A 7,514-nucleotide genomic window follows, 5' to 3' on the forward strand; every position below is an offset into this window, starting at 1 on the left:
GCTGGTCAGGGAGGGTATAATCTCCTTTAATAACTAAATTCAGCTCCTTATTTGAAAAATGAATCGTTTTATCCAAATTAAAGATCCTAAAATTACCAAAGCACATACAAAGCCCATTGGGGGTAGTATATACTTCAACACAGTTTGTTCTCATGCCAAGTTAAAAATGGCCTGGAGTGCAAAAATTACTAGCACACACCATTATTCATAATGATTTTGAACTTGCCCAGGTTCAGGTGCCCTGAGGAAGTAGTATTTAAGTTATTAATGTCCCATTCACATAATTATTTGTATCAAATGACTTGAGTGTAATTTTGAGGTATTAAATCCATAATAACCTTTGAAATCAATATTATTTATTCAACCTAGAACACGCAAAAACTCTGCAGGGACCAGCACAGCAAATGCACCTACCCTGCAAATACAAGGGGCCTTAAAGGAATGGAAAGCTTCTGAAAAGGGGAATATTACATGCTTGAACTCATACTTTGTCAACAAGAACAAACTTACATTTACGTAGCAGCTATCACATCCTCAGGATGTCCCAGAACAAAGTTGGGACAAAATTTGTTTCATTTGTACTGTAGTCACTATTGTTTTGTGGGCAAACACAATGGCAAAGTTGTAAATAGCAAGATTACACAAACAGCAATAGGTTAAGCAAACAGCTAACCTATTTTTGGCACTGGTTAAAGGATAAATACTGGCCCGGATACAGAAGGATTTCCTTGTTCAAACGAGTGCCATGGGATGTTTTATGTACACCTGAGCAAACACACCTCAATTTAAAATCTGATCCAAAAAAATGCCACTTTTGGCAAAATACTCCCTCAGTACTCCACTGAAGTGCCAGAGGCTGCATTATGTTCTAAGGCCTGCAGTGAAGTTGCATCCCACAACTAACAGAGACAAGGCTGTTAACAGCAAGGCAAGGGTAAATCTATATGAATTCATACTTAATAAACCTATTTTGCCATGATAATTGCACATTTTCATGGAAATGTTTTTTGGGGTGCAGAAGCAAGAGGACATGAGGAAGAGTTTTTTTTAAAACGCAGAGGGTGGTGGGTGTATGGAACTCATTGACTGAGTTAGTAGTGGAGGCAGAGGCCCTAAGCACTTGGATTTGCACCTTAAGTGCTGTTTGTTACAGGGCTATGGGTTAAATGAGGACTGTAGAATTAGAAAGAGCATGTGGGTGACATTGAGTCAGCATGGACAAGATGGGCCGAATGGCCTCCTTCTGTGCTATAACTTTTCTACGGTTCTATGTCATCAGGAACCCACGCTTCCCAGAAGCAAATACCCAAGCTGAATAACTACAGGCTAAGAATATTTAACAAGAACTCCAAAACAGTAGCTTTTGCAGGAATCCTTTTTTCAAAGTCACATTTTTTGATGTAGTAAGATTCACCAGCTCTCAGGGTCATAAGAACTGCATCCATATTTTTAAAAGTATGAAGTAGAGTCTTTTTTCTTTCCTTTAAAATTCAACAATCTCAGCTCTCCAAGAGCACCAAGGTGAAAATATTCATTCTGGCATGATTTTCACCTTCTTGAACAAGAGAACCAAAGAAGGTGTATATAAAGAGGCTATTGTCACCAACTCCCACTGGATTTCCTCTTAATAAATGCAAAGACTGATTTTTAAAACATCCAATACTGTAATTCAAAACTTATTCTTCTTCCCATATTACCTGTTTAGTTCTGCAATTGAAACTGTTTATATTTTGTTCTATTATTAGACTGTTAATTTATTCCTAATTTTGCCCCACTGTACAGTTGTGGGTACACAAGAGTAGTGGTACTATTTGAGAAGCTGATAGACAAATGCATAAGTCTCAACGTCCGCCACCAATGAAATCAATGCAAAGTTCAATCCAAGGGAAACTTGCACCACTTTTTCCTTTCCACTCTGTCAGTGTATTACCCAGTGATCCACACATGATTGCAAAGTCACCATTATGGAAGCTCAGGCACAGATGTCAACAAAATATAGATTTTGCAATCCCTGCCCTCAATCAAGGGCAGCTCCAAACTCAGACCTCACAGCGCAATATGTGCACGCTCTGTTTAAACAGCATTCCTTCTCAACATGACTACATGGTGGGAATTACAATGTCAGATGCTGAATTTTCTTTTCAGCATACAAAACATGCACTTTTTCTAGCAGAACTGCTGATAATGTAATGGAATCTGAATATGTGCTTCATTAGAGAACAGCTCCTCATTCACAACATTATTTCAAGAACAATGGTCACTGAGTTCCTAGATCATGCATTTGCTCCGATGTGGAAAACGATTTGGTCTGACAGCTCCCCCAATGGCTCAACTGGTTAAATTCTCTGCCCTTATGCACTAGATATATATCATGACCCTGGAGTTAGACCCAGATCTTTGATTTCTTATGATGTAACAATTCCCTTCCTGTGTCTCTCCACCTAGACTGCCTCATTTTCCTTATTTAAGTTTCCCCTTACAACCTATCCCTTTGATCACTGGGACAGATACCTCCTTATTTGGCTTGCTGCCATACTTAATCCCATAACACTCCTGCAAAGCACCTCAGGACGTTTTATTACATTGAAGGTTCTACCTTGAGTGGAAGTTGATGTTGTTGTAACAGGTCGCTATAACTGGCCCCAACACCCAAGATTAGGAATAGGGAAAGTAAATCAGCCAGGGTTTCCATTGATGGTCACTGCTCTAGAACAAGAATGTCAGGTATAGTCACAAATCGAGAACGGCTGCAAGTGTCCCAGTCAAATTGCTGGCGCTTCCTGTCTGCTGACAAATGAAGTATGCCCACCTGGATGAAGTGGATGGGATAGTACCCATGGAACTATGGGTGGCACGGTAGCACCGTGGTTAGCACTGCTGCTTCACAGCACTGGGGACCTGGGTTCGATTCCTGGTTTGAGTCACTGCCTGTGTGGAGCCTGCACATTCATCCTGTGTGTATTTCCTCCGGGTGCTCCAGTTTCCTCCCACATCCTGAAATGCGTGCTGGTTACGTGCATTAACCTGAACAGGCGCCAGACTGTGGCGACTAGGGAATATTTCACAATAACTTCATTGCAGTGTTAAATGTAAGCCTTACTTGTGGCTAATCAATAAACTTTAAACTACACAATAGCGTGCTGTTCCTTTGGAAGATGAGAAGTGATGATTGGATTGAGGAGATGGAAGGGTGAGGGAAGAACAGTTTGCATGTACGGTACTGCTGCTTTAGGGGGATGCAGGGGTTTGCTCCTTTTACAGCTTTGTATATTAATATTTCTACAAATTGAAATGCTACAGCATACATCTACAGATATTTAGTTTGCCCATATTTGATTGATGTGAAAACAAACAAAAGAGCTGATTCAACTTTTTGAACAGCTATTTGTTAAACTTCACATCCACATTCATTGCAAGGATGGGTAATACATATCAAAACATTAATATCCTGCTGTAATCATGAGTGACAGTCATACAACTCCAAGCGTCATTCTCATCTAGTTGGACATCCAAATGTGCCTACTCTCTTTGGAACGGTTTACCCAGTGAATCACAAGATCAAACTCAGTGCTGCAGCACTGGGAAACAGTTTCAGGAGCTGCAAAATTAGTGACATTTCTTGAAATAAAGCTCCTTCTAACCAGTATGAAGATACGTACAGAGGAGTACACAACCTGGACCACTGATCTTCCATCCTGGCTAAACATAGAATCCAGGTGTGGGACACATTTACACAGTCACAAATAAGGATAACATTGATACCCACCCCCCAACCTTTCAGATAAAAAACGAGAACAAACGTTATCTAGACCCCAGTAAAGCTGACAGGTATTCTTTCAGGTAATTCTTGGGGGTTGGGGGGGGGGGCGGGGGGGAGGGTTCTTCCCCTCTACCCTCTTCTCCCCCACATCATTTTAAATGGCTGGTACCTCTCATTTCCACTTTTCAAACTAAATTTTTCTGGCTGCTTTGTGCACAAGATTTTTGCATGCCTGAAGTTAAGATACGCAACAGATGATTATACTTCTGTATTTGTTAGAATGTTTTCCTACAAGATGCATAAGTTACATTGCCTGAAAAAAAACTCCAGGTTGCCCATGATAGCCACATTACATTTACCAATTCTCCTGTTGAAATGTACTCGCAGTCTTTGTTTTTGTTTTCAAACAGACATTGATTTTCCCGGCGCTCTCATATTCCCAAATCCCATTCATCCTCCCTTGACGTCCCGGTCCTGTACACAAGTACCTCTGTGGCCACGGTCAGTGATGATCCCGGAACCACTAGGAGGCACATTTGAGCAGTACAATTGTTCTCCACTTCCCCCTACTGCTAACAATTTCTTTCTTGGCAGAACAACCTGACCCCTAAAGAGATGCCCAAGGGTGAATGGCAATTAAAAGGAGGGAAAAAAAAACACAAGCCAAAATAAAAAAAGGGGGAGAGACACAGTCTGGAAAGATATCGCCAGGAATAGATTCTAGGATTACTTTTTGGATAGATAGTAATTCAGGTCATTTGCAAGAAGAAATAATGCTTTGGGGCATTTTCCAATCCTGGCATATTCTGTCTATTCCTCCCGAATTCGCTTCGTAGCTACAGAATATAGAATGTAATTAAACAGATCCCTTTTGGCTATATCCATCAGTAGAGGAAACTAACAGAAACAGACATCTGTTACTGCTATGCATTGATCCAGCATCCCCGACGTGCAGAGAACTGTATAACACTATTTGCTGCACATTATCAAAAAGGTAAGCAAATGCACTCACTGTACGAGAACTTCAATATGTACAGGACTCCCCATCCTACCTTATTCACGCAGATTTCCTCCCATGCTAATCAATACAGATTAAAACCACCTCACTTCTCTTTATCCGAACTGCGTTGCTGACAGAAGGTTTCCTCACTCATCGCCGCTCTCCCTTGCTAACTGTTTGCCTCTGCGCCCTCTTAATGTGGTTAACCGATTCTGACTCGGAACACCTTTACCTTGCCCGCAGATCCCGAGACGCCCATACTCCAATTGCCTCGGATTAACCTAAAGTGAATTCCCATTCGCACGAGGATTACACTCTGCAGAAACAATTTCTTCTTTGTTTTTTTAAAAGCCTAAAGTCAAAAACGTCCAATGATTTTTTTTAAAAGGACTAATTAAAAAGTGACTGGTCAGCACAGGCGACATTACAAAATGCTTAATTCGCCCTTGTTGAAAAACTATTAGGAACACATTGACAGATTTATTGCAATTTCATTATAGTTGAAGTCTCCCATCTGTTCTTCCGTAATCCCCCCCCCCGTCCAAATCAGTCTTTCCCAGGCTCTCCATCCTCTCTAATAGGAGTATGGAGGGGAAGAGAACACAATTCCTAAGCTGCCGGAAAGCTCTCATTCACTGGCTTCTCGCAGCGCTGACGCTGCCAGTCTCCGCAGTTTCAGGGCGAGCCAGTTCAGAGTTTGTCGTGTTGGTGAAGCTGCGGCACCTTATTTCCCCCCCCCCCCCCCTTCCTCCCCTCCAGCCTGGATCCCGGGACCATCTGTCCTCACTCCCCTGCATCCTCAGAGACCTATCTCCAGCTAGGACCACAGCACCTCCCCTCACCTTGCCTTCAGCTGGAGTCAGTGCAGCAACTTCTTTCCCCACAATCTCGCTCTCTCTCTCTCTGTCCAGGCATCCCACTCAATGTCCCCCCCCTTTCCCCCATGGCCAGACTCCCACTCAATGCGCCCCTTTCCCCCATGGCCAGACTCCCACTCAATGCGCCCCTTTCCCCCATGGCCAGACTCCCACTCAATGCCCCCCTTTCACCCATGGCCAGACTCCCACTCAATGCCCCCCTTTCCCCCATGGCCAGACTCCCACTCAATGTCCCCCCCTTTCCCCCATGGCCAGACTCCCACTCAATGTCCCCCCCTTTCCCCCATGGCCAGACTCCCACTCAATGACCCCTTTTCCCCTATGACTGAACTCCCACTCAATTTCCACTTTTCCCCCATGGCCACATTCCCACTCAATGTGCCCTCTTTTCCCCATGGCCACAGCCCCACTAAGTGTCCCCTTTTCCCCATGGCCACAGTCCCACTAAGTGTCCCCCCTTTTCCCCATGGCCACAGTCCCACTAAGTGTCCCCCCTTTCCCCCATGGCCACAGTCCCACTAAGTGTCCCCCCTTTCCCCCATGGCCACAGTCCCACTAAGTGTCCCCCCTTTCCCCCATGGCCACAGTCCCACTAAGTGTCCCCCCTTTCCCCCATGGCCACAGTCCCACTAAGTGTCCCCCCTTTCCCCCATGGCCACACTCCCACTAAGTGTCCCCCCTTTCCCCCATGACCACAGTCCCATTAAGTGTCCCCCCTTTCCCCCATGGCCACACTCCCACTAAGTGTCCCCCCTTTCCCCCATGACCACAGTCCCATTAAGTGTCCCCCCTTTCCCTCATGGACACAGTCCCACTCAATGTGCCCTCTTTCCCCCATGGCCACAGTCCCACTAGGTGTCCCCCCCTTCCCCCATGGCCACAGTCCCACTAGGTGTCCCCCCCTTCCCCCATGGCCACAGTCCCACTAGGTGTCCCCCCCTTCCCCCATGGCCACAGTCCCACTAAGTGTCCCCCCCCTTTCCCCCATGGCCACAGTCCCACTAAGTGTCCCCCCCCCTTTCCCCCATGGCCACACTCCCACTCAATGTCCCCCTTTCCCCCATGGCCACAGTCCCACTAAGTGTCCCCCCTTTCCCCCATGGCCACACTCCCACTCAATGTCCCCCTTTCCCCCATGGCCACAGTCCCACTAAGTGTCCCCTTTCCCCATGGTCACACTTCCACTTAATGTCCCCCCTTTCTCCAATGGCCACGCTCCCCCTAAAAATAAACGTCCCACTCACACTAAGATTTTAAAACAAACCCCTCTCTGCATTTTTCTTGCCTGCTCCTCTCTGCCCTCTCTCTCTCCACATTAATAATTGAAAACATTTCACTCACTGTCTGTGTCTTGTGAGTGTTTCTTTTTCCCCCCCTGTTTAAATTTCTTCTTGTCTTGCTGGCAATCCGAGTGCTCCGCTGCTGGCTAGCTGCACACTGCTCCGTGAGTGTGTTCCCGGCTCCCAGTCCTGAGCTGACTCCGCTCCGCTTCTCCTTTTAAATGTTGTTCTTCACAGGCGCTCCGTCCTTCTCTCTCCTAATCCCAGCGCAGACACAGCTCCGCCACTGCCTCATTAGCATAGCGTGCATATTAGCATACGCCTCATCAGCATATCACGTACTCATTAGCCTATGACGCATATTTGCATAATACGTGCTCATTAGCATACCTTCCACCAGACTCCTCTTTGTCACCTCAACCCACACAGCAGGAGGAACCTGTCCATCTATTAACTCTTCCAACCTCTGAATTTGCAAAGGGTTTTTGTTTCAACCTGAATGAAATTGATAAATCTATGGACTGTTATTTCCCACAGTTGGCCACATTTTTAAATTTATTTATTAACGTCACAAGTAAGCTTACATTAACAATGCA

General features: G+C 45.2%; 1 protein-coding gene across 3 annotated transcripts in view; it reads right to left on the reverse strand.

Annotated features, from left to right (window-relative positions):
• LOC145356986 (plexin-A2-like) overlaps positions 1–7,149 on the reverse strand; it is a 470,896-nt gene extending 463,747 nt beyond the window's left edge. For all 3 annotated transcript variants that reach the window (XM_080210014.1, XM_080210012.1, XM_080210013.1), the window contains exon 1: positions 6,980–7,149. The gene's annotated coding sequence lies outside the window, so the exon portion shown is untranslated. The remainder of the gene's footprint in view (positions 1–6,979) is intronic.
• Positions 7,150–7,514: the final 365 nt, after the last annotated feature.

The sequence above is a fragment of the Carcharhinus amblyrhynchos genome, chromosome 22 (assembly GCF_965287045.1).
Source record: "Carcharhinus amblyrhynchos chromosome 22, sCarAmb.v2.hapA, whole genome shotgun sequence".
Classification (NCBI taxonomy): domain Eukaryota; kingdom Metazoa; phylum Chordata; class Chondrichthyes; order Carcharhiniformes; family Carcharhinidae; genus Carcharhinus; species Carcharhinus amblyrhynchos.